This window comes from Lynx rufus, unplaced genomic scaffold, assembly GCF_022079265.1.
Source record: "Lynx rufus isolate CCGP_SWC_20201006 ecotype Redwood Valley unplaced genomic scaffold, mLynRuf1.p SCAF_19, whole genome shotgun sequence".
In the NCBI taxonomy this organism is placed as follows: domain Eukaryota; kingdom Metazoa; phylum Chordata; class Mammalia; order Carnivora; family Felidae; genus Lynx; species Lynx rufus.
The window spans coordinates 32,235,278-32,244,915 of record NW_025814833.1 but is presented as its reverse complement, the minus strand read 5'-3'; the positions used below and the strand labels follow the sequence as shown (position 1 = coordinate 32,244,915).

At 46.1% G+C, this 9,638-nt stretch overlaps 1 non-coding gene across 1 annotated transcript; it reads left to right on the top strand.

Moving 5' to 3' along the window:
- The first annotated feature begins 1,334 nt into the window (after positions 1 to 1,334).
- LOC124514081 (U6 spliceosomal RNA) lies at positions 1,335 to 1,436 on the top strand. The gene has a single exon (XR_006962578.1). It is a non-coding gene; the product is annotated as a U6 spliceosomal RNA (small nuclear RNA).
- Positions 1,437 to 9,638: the final 8,202 nt, after the last annotated feature.

Genomic DNA, 9,638 nt, shown 5'->3' with positions numbered 1-9,638 from the left:
AAATTCCAGAGAGCAGAAATTTGTTTAAAAAACCTATTGGGGTACATGTATCACGGTGAGCAATAGCAATGTATAGAATTGTCGAACCACTATATTGTATACCTGAAACTAATATAACACCGTCGTTAACTCTACTGGAATTAAAATAAAAAACTCAATTTAAAAAACCGGTTGCCCTAATACCCAACACCAGGAACAATCTATTTTTCGATCCTTTTGTTGTCTCCAGCAGCTGAACCCTGTTTTGGAGTGAGACAATTTAGAGCATCTTTAATGCCCAATGAACAACCGACTCCTTTTCCTTGTCCAATGTCTACCGGGTATTGTGACGGCACTGTCCTTCACCGGGGATGCATGCACCAAGCTGATTCAACAGGAGTGAATTTAACAGGTGTCCCTGCCTTGCCCCCCTACCCCACCTTCGAATTCCCCAGGATCAGGGACAAAGAACAAGGGCATAGACACAACTTCAAAACACTATCATTTGCCATGTACTTAAAGTTCTTACCATTTTCAAAAAGCTCTCGGGGGTCAGGGGCCGGGGGCGGGGGGGGGGGGGCGTCTGGGTGGCTCAGTCTCTTGAGTGTCTGACTCTTAGTTTCAGCCCAGGTCATGATCTCACAGTTCATGAGTTTGAGCCCCACGTCAGGCTCCACACTGACACTTCAGAGCCTGCTTCTGATTCTCTGTCTCCCTCTCTCTCTGCCCCTCCCCCTGACGTGTGTGCTCTCTCTCTCTCTCTCTCTCTCTCTCTCAAACATTAAAAACAAAATTAAAATTAAAAATAACAAAAGGCTCTTAGGTTAATTCAAGAAAGGTAGTAACCCCCCCACCTTGATGACTGAACATTGTTGAATACTGATGAAGCAAAAACACCCAAAAAACACCCATGGACAGATAACGAGGCTCAAATCTCACCTCTGTCTCCATAGTTATAAATAAAGTCTTTGAACCTTTATCTTCTGGGGTAGAGATTCTTCATTTACAAGGTGGAGGGATTTCCAGTGCTTTCTGGGGAGACTCCCACTTCTAGAATTTATTGGAATTCCAAAGGTCCAACAAGAATTGTGTTTAAAGTTGTATTGGTGGTTGAGAGGACAGGTCAGGAATGACAACTGAAAATCAAGATCTGAGTTCTGGGGTGTAAAGTTCTAGGCTCCAACTTTCTGTAGCACATCATGACCCGGGCTGATGGAGCAAAGCCTTCATTATCCCAGCACAGGAAACCCAGTGGCCGGGTTTCTGGATGACGTCAGAAAACACAGGAAACCTGGAGAACAGATTGAATTGCCTCCCGGAGAGACCACTGACACCTCTTTCCGAAACACCTGAGAGTGCTCGCTTCTGCAGCGCATATGCTAAAATTAGAACGATAGAGATTAGCACGGCCTCAGCGCTAGGACGGCACACAAATTCGTGAGGCATTGCATATTTTGTGCCGTTCCCCAGCGAACTGCCATCCTTTGTGGATTAGCACAAAAAATGGGGGGTTTGGAGAGGTCGCTCAGGGTGACTGCTCTGAGTTTGTGCCTTGCTGCTCGCAGCCAGGGGCCCTAAGACACCTAAGAGGCCCTCCTGGCCTCCTACCAGATCCTCTGTCATTAGACGTGAGACCCTACTTTGATGGCCGCCCAGTCACATTTCCATTATTAGGTTACCTAGGTAATCCTAGTAGCTTCATCTGAAGGCTTGTTCTCATTGGTTAAAAAAGAAAAAAGAAAGCCACCTGAGAGGCAATGGACATAGTAATAGCTAACATCTGTTTAGCACTTACAATGTGCCAGGCACTGACCTATGAAACAAGACCCCAAGAATCAACCAACAACCCAAAAGTTGAACAATGGGGAAGCAGTGAAATAAGTGATAGAATATCATTCATTGCTTATTTATTTCTGAGACAGAGGAAGAATCTCAAGCAGGCTCCACGATAGCAGCACCGACACGGGGCTTGAGCTCACCAAACCGTGAGACCACAACCTGAGCGGAAATCAAGAGTAGGACCCTCAACTGACTGAGCCATCCAAGCTCCCCTGCCATTCATCAATTTAAAGTGCTTTCAGGGGTGCCTGGCTGGCTCCGTTGGTGGAGCATGCGACTCTCGATCTCGGGGTTGTGAGTTCGAGCCTCATGTTGGGTGTAGGGATTACTTAAAAATAAAATCTTTCGGGGCGCCTGGGTGGCGCAGTCGGTTAAGCATCCGACTTCAGCCAGGTCACGATCTCGCGGTCTGTGAGTTCGAGCCCCGCGTCAGGCTCTGGGCTGATGGCTCAGAGCCTGGAGCCTGTTTCCGATTCTGTGTCTCCCTCTCTCTCTGACCCTCCCCCGTTCATGCTCTGTCTCTCTCTGTCCCAAAAATAAATAAACGTTGAAAAAAAAAATTTAAAAAAAAAAAAATAAAATAAAATCTTTAAAAAAAAATAAGTAAAATGCTTTCAAATAGCTAATGAAATAGGAACATTTACTTACTGTAGCATTATGTGAAAAATTCAGGATTCAAAAATATACAAATGGTGTAATCCCAACCATTTTTAAAACTAACACATGGAGAGGGGGCACCTGGGTGGCTCAGTCGGTTAAGCATCCGACACTGCCTCAGGTCATGATCTCACAGTTCGTGAGTTCAAGTCCCGCATCGGGTGAGCTTGAGCCCCACTTCGGGCTCCATGCTGACAGCACAGAGTCTGCATGGGATACTCTCTCTCTCCCTCTCTGTCTGCCCCTCGGGGGACTCTCTCTCTGCTCCTGGCTCACTCACGCACTCTCTCTCAAAAATAAATTCATTAATTAATTGAAAAAACCTAAAAAGTCTCATTAAACCGAGTGTGGGGTCCTTCTAAACATTGAGCCCTGTGCATAGGTAGCATGTCCGGGAAATTGGCCCTGGTGCCAGTTAGGTATTTCTGGGTGTTAATATTATCCGTGATGGTTTCCCTTTTTGTATTTGCCTATTAGCTCCAAGTTCTATTGAGTGAACATACATTATTTTTATTTTTAGAAAATATAATGACTGAAGAAAAAATATATATATATATACATATAAAATGACTGATTTGTAAAAGAACCAACAAAAGGGGCACCTGGGTGGCTCAGTCGGTTAAGCGTCTGACTCTTGGTTTCTGCTCAGGTCATGGGTCTCACGGTTCGTGAGTTCGAGCCTCTAGCAGGGCTCTACACTGACAGTGCAGAGTCTGCTTGAGATTGTCTCTCTCTCCCTCTCTCTCTGGCCTTTCCCTGCTCATGCTTTCTCTCTCTCTCTCTCTCTCTCTCTCTCTCAAAATAAATAAATTTAAAAAAGAAAAGAACAAAAGTCAACAGTTATCTACCCATAAGTATAGAAGAGCATGATTTGGGACACCAGTCATACAATGTCACAGGTGAGGACTGAATCTGGGATGTAGAAACAAGTGGTAATCTGGCCAGAGGGGACAAAGTCAGAAGCTGCCACAAATAGAGAGAGGGAAGGGTAACCCTGTACCTGGGACTAGGCAGATGAGACCCCAGCTGCCTGCAAAAAAAGGTCCCTGCCCCAATGTGGGCAGGGGTGAATGATCAGCCAAGTGTACAGGCAAAAACAGATGTTTCCATAGTAAGGAAGAGTCACAGTGGTGGTGGAAGTGATACAGGCCAACAGAGTGGCAACGCACTAGCCCATGTAACCCATGATGGCCACAGCAAGAGATGTGCCAAGAAGTTTAAAAGTTAAAACTGCTAAGGAACAAAAAGCGGGGAGGAGAATCCGAGTTTCAGGAGCCTAGGTGGTCGAGGCAAGGCCCAGAATGACTCTAACTTACGATTCTCTTTGTACCCTCGGGCTGGTATGAGGGGAACCACATATATTTCACTAACTTATTTAAACTAGTATTTATTGTCTCTCTCTGCCAAACTAGAGTATAAGCTATACAAGGACTAGAGTTTCTGTTTCATTCAGTATTGTACCCCAGCTCCTAGGAACATGCTTCGCACACAGTAGGCACTCGAAAAATATTTGTTGAATTGCAAGTCTGGTCCATTTCTTATGTCCTTGTGTGTGAAGAAGAGAACAGGGTTAGTAACGGGATAGGCCAAGTCACAGGAACAATCAGAATGGAAAAGATGTCCTTGTTTTGAACTCCAACAGGAACATGAGGGATCCCCTCTTAATTATTCAGTCCCTTAATCACTCAGTGTTCATCCCAAAGGGGATGGGGGAAATATACAACACACCTATCTACATCTCATTAAGATAAATCAATTCTTGGGAATTCCCCAGAAGACAGCCGGTCTTTCCTCTTAGTTTCACGAGGTGACCCCAGACACCACACAATTTCAGGGTCATTCTGAAATTGTATTAACAGTTCCTGACGCCACATCTTCTGTGAACAGGTGGAAGAGAAACAAAGGAAAGCAATTACTGAGATGCCAAGAGCTGCGAAAGGGTTAAATACGGGCCTGGGAATGAAAAGAGGCTGTGTGGGTCCCCGCCCCGGCCCATAATGCAGCGCCCCAGCCCCAGTGCTGTCACAATGGCTTCCAATGCCAAGAGGCAGCTCCTCCACATTTCTTGCCTAACCCGAGCACTTGAACGAGGGAAATGTAGCCACAAACACACTTTTCACCCCTTCTTTCTGGGCGCCCCCTCTCACCAGCATAATAAACAGGAAATGCCTCCAATGTTCCAACAGCATCAATGGCAGGTATTTTTCTGAATCAACAGAGAAATGCATGCACATTTCTCTCCCTTTCCATTTTCTTTCCCTGAGGCAGCATTAAAGAATGCAGTTAACCCCAGGCAAAAAAAGAAAAAAAGAAAAAAATAGCAGCTTGGAAGAACGTGGTTACCCCTGTGGAGAAATAGACTGTCTTCAACACTGGCTGAAAATGCAGGGTCTAAGGGGTGGAACTGGAGACTCATTTACCAAGGGGCAAGAAAGAGGGAAGACAGAATTTTTCTTGACCGTGGTTTCCAGTGATGAATTCTAGGCTGCAAGTGGAGACATTCTAAAAGGCCCAGCTACCCTCTGTCCTGGCCTGCAATTAGGACAGAAGATGACATTTGAGAGTGTCTCCGTGTAGGGGCAGAATCGTGAGGTACATGCACAGGAAACAGCACGCACGGGCTATGAAGTCACCAGACCTGGCTTTGCCACAGAGATCTTGGGCAACACGCAACGCCCACAGGAGGAATGAAGTGCATCTGAGCCCAGCAGGTAGCCACCCTCCGGATCTTTTTTAAAGACGAAATACAATTTTACCTAAGACAGCACACCTGAACTTGTAGTAGGACAAACCACCTGCTACCAAGGAATTTGAGAAGTTAAACCCAAGCGTGGAAAATATTCAGGTTTTCTCACTGCAGACAGGTGAAAACGCAGACTTAAATGATCTATGTTAGCCAAAATAAAGCTGGTAGGGCCAGCTTCCATCACACCAAGAGGGTTTATTCTGTGAACTTGGCTAACAATGTAGCCGTAGTGTTTGTTCCCGTAAACCTTCTACTAGCTGGATGACCCCCAGGCAGGTTAACAACCTGTCGGTGCTTTCGTTTCCTCATCTGTAAAATCGAGGTACAACACCTAATTTATAGGGATGGTGTAAAAATTAGCAATGGTGGGTACAAAGCACCTAGAACATCACAGATAGGATAGTGGTAGTGCTACAGTTATTATGTGATAGAAGAGGTGATCGAAAAGGTAATTTTGACTCGTACTTCTGCCCTTGCCCTTAAGCACTGCCAGTTTATATAGTATTTGGAAGAAGAGAAAACACAAGAAGAAGATTCGAATCATCACCGGTCTAGAATGATGCAACACCACACACATGGGCATAACCAAAAGGTGTGAAAGAACTTCCCAAACCTAGGGACGCCTGGATGGCTCAGTAGGTTAAGCATCTGACTTCGGCTCAGGCCGTGATCTCACAGTTTGTGAGTTCGAGCCCTGCATCGGGCTCCGTGCTGACAGCTCAGAGCCTGGAGCCTGCTTTGGATTCTGTGTGTGTGTCTCTCTCTCTCTGCCCTTCCCCTGCTCATGCTGTGTCTCTCCCTCTCAAAAATGAATAAGCTTTAAAAAAAGAAAAAAAGAACTTCCCAAACCTCTTTTGAGGTATAGTTGACATAGAGATTATGGCGAGCCAAAAGGTAAAAAAAATATTAAGGATGGACACAGGCTCATGAGCTGCCCATAAGCATAACAGCAAATTTGAGAAGTGTAGTGCAGAAGCCAACCATGACTGAACCCGGCTTTTGCGGAGGTATGAATGAAATGGGTGGGGGAAGGGTCAGTTAAGCATCCGACGTCGGCTCAGGTCATGATCTCGCGGTTCTTGGGTTCGGTTCGAGCCCCGCGTCGGGCTCTGTGCGGACAGCTCAGAGCCCGGAGCCTGCTTCGGATTCTGTGCCTCCCTCTATCTCTCTGTGCCCCTCCCCTGCTCGTGCTCTGTCTCTCTGTCTCTCTCTCTCTCAAAAATAAATAAACATTACAAACATTAAAAAAAAAAAAAAAGAAATGAGCAGGGGGAAAGACCACTGGTTTTCTAGTAACAAGGCTGGTCAGCGATCTGCAGACACTGTGTGCCTGCTGCTAGCACCGAGCAGGTGGCTCCCATGAAGACCTTCCCTGATGCTGTCCTGCCTCCTGGAACCCTACTGCACATCCTGGCCCGTGCCTCTCAACACATCCTTTGCATGTTACCTCCCGCTGCTTCTTTGCGGATCCGTTTGCTGGACCACCATCATAGAGCAGTATTTGATCTTATACATCTTTATATGAAATGACCAACATAGGAAAAGTCCCTGGCCCTGAGTTACTGTAATGAAGGGCACGAGAGCCAGGCCGTCCTGATCTCTCATTATAATAGCATTAATGCCAATTCTCTGGCCAGTTCTTAACATTATTTTCCCTTCCTCCTCCCTTTGCGAACCCCACATTACTGAGCAGGGGACCCACCAACAAAGGTCAACAAAGAGATTGAATGCATGATAATCACACACCCAAGGTTCACACCGTCACACTCTTTCATCACCATGTGGAACCTAGTTCTCCTACTTGCCAATGAGAGGTTAGGGGGTTACCTGTCGCAAACAATTCAAAAGGGGTGGGAAATTTGCACCCCACCTCTTTGTACATCAGGAGTAGGGACTGAGAGTCTTTCTCCCCTGACAAGGTTTGAAAATGGCAGTATTTCAACTAATAGTGAGACAGCATACAGCAGTAGTATGAACGAATGAGGTTCAGTCATAAAAGCCACATTGGGGGGCGCCTGGGTGGCTCAGTCGGTTAAGCATCCGACTTCAGCTCAGGTCACGATCTCGCGGTTCGTGAGTTTGAGCCCCACGTCGGGCTCTGGGCTGACGGCTCAGAGCCTGGAGCCTACTTCCGATTCTGTGTCTTCCTCTCTCTCTGCCCCTCCCCTGTTCATGCTCTGTCTCTCTCTGTCCCAAAAATAAATAAATGTTAAAAAAAATTTAAAAAAAAAGAATTAAAAAAAAGCCACATTGGTTTGCGGTTAAATGAGGTGGGGAAGGGGAGATATTTAAAGTCAGGGAAAAAATTAACACCTTAGAGCTACTTCCAAAAAAATAAGATGGCTGAGAGAGGAAGGAATCAAAAACTTTTTAAAAACTGTGTGTGTGTGTGTGTGTGTGTGTGTGTGTGTGTGTGTGTTTCCACCTAGAATGTCAGCTCTTTGAGGACAGGAACAAAGTTGGCTTCCTCTAAGCATCCTAGTCCCTGATACGTGCTGGGTGCCTAACAGATGCTCATGGGATGTTAAGTAAGATTACTAAGTATAGATAAGGGAGAGAGAATTTGCCGAACATAAAAAGGAATCTTTATGAGACCTTTAAAGAGGGAAGGTGAAAACCAACCCCCAGCAGGAGTGGGGGTTAATGTAGGATTATACGTGTCCCCCTTTCAATTAAATGTTTTATTTATTTTTTTTTTAATTTTTTTTTTCAACGTTTATTTTTGGGACAGAGAGAGACAGAGCATGAATGGGGGAGGGGCAGAGAGAGAGGGAGACACAGAATCGGAAACAGGCTCCAGGCTCTGAGCCATCAGCCCAGAGCCCGACGCGGGGCTCGAACTCACGGACCGCGAGATGGTGACCTGGCTGAAGCCGGACGCTTAACCGACTGCGCCACCCAGGCGCCCCTCAATTAAATGTTTTAATCTTTAGCCTAAATCCCCACTTTGAGGATAAGGTACTTGCCCTTTTTTTGGGGGGAGGGTGGGACCTGGCAGCAAAGTGGTTAAACTACCAGCTGGCCCTCTCCCTGGGGGTCAGCCCCTTTCCCCAACAAAGCACTATGGACTTAAGAACCTACCTCATCTAAACACCCAGTAACAAGATATTACAGCCAGGTTTCTGGTAGGTTCCACTCTGGTTCAGCAAAACACAGAGTATCTTTTCCTATCCACAGAGCCAATGGGACACCTATAGCTCTATCTCCCTCTTCTGTCGCTGTCACTGTAGTCAGTTCATACAGAACCAATAACCACACTTCAGTTAATCTTTCTTTTTAAGTGTATTTATTTATTTTGAGAGAGGGAAGGCAGAGAGCGGGGAGGGGCAGAGAAAGAAGGAGAGAGAGGATCCCCAGCAGGCTCCACACTGTCAGCACAGAGCCCAACGTGGGACTCAAACCCACGAACTGTGAGATGATGGCCTGAGCCAAAATCAAGAGTCAGTTCCTTAACCGGCTGAGCCACCCAGGTGCCCCCAGTTAACCTTAAACTAAGGCCTTGAAGTCGATATTATTTTTCCCATTTATAAATGAGAAAACTGAAGCTCAGTGAAGTGTCCTGATTGAGATCATAGAGCTGATAAGGAGCAAGTCTGACACCAAGACTCAGCCCCACTTTTCTCAGGAATGCATGGATTGTTAGCTTCCAGGAAGCAGCCGGGGTGGCCAACCATCCCAGTTTTCCCAGGACTGAGGAATTTCCCAGGATGCCGGGTCTCCAGTGCTAAGACCAGGAACGCTGGGCAAACAGGAAGGATGGCGGCCCTGGCAGGGACTGTGGTCTTCTTCACTGTTGTACACCCGTGGCACAGCTTGGGGACTCAACGAATAGTTGCTGAATGAACAAATTAAAGCCTGAGTGAGTGATTTTGTGATAGCTCTGGGACATGTTTAAGTGCTCCAATTCCTTCACAAAAGGCCATTTAAGGCATCTTCTCAGCCCCCTCGCCACCTCATCAAACAGTAAGTGAGGATCATCGCGTTACTACGCCTGAGGATTTCATTGTGAAAAAGGAAGACTAGAGAGATACCCTAACGAGCAACTGAAATTGAGTTCCGCTTGTCTTTGTTGCTTTGGAGGAGGAAAATCAATGAATGGTGAAGTTGATTCTTATTTTCAAATAAATTAAACATTCGGAAGTGGGTGTTTGTGGCCTACTTTTAATAGCCTGTTTCTTTCTCAAACCAGACTCCAAGCCAGCCTCCTGTCCAAGTTTTCTGTCGTGCCTTATTGTCTGGTCTGTTCAGCTATTTTAAAAAAACGTTGAATATCAACAATGGCTTTCAGGCAGGCATTGTCAACTTTTGTATGAAGCAATCTTGGTTGAATGAGAAGATCCCAGAGCTTATAGTCCCGTCCGCTGTGCTGCCCCGGGCTGGGCTTGAATGTGTGTGACCGATAACAGGACACATTTCT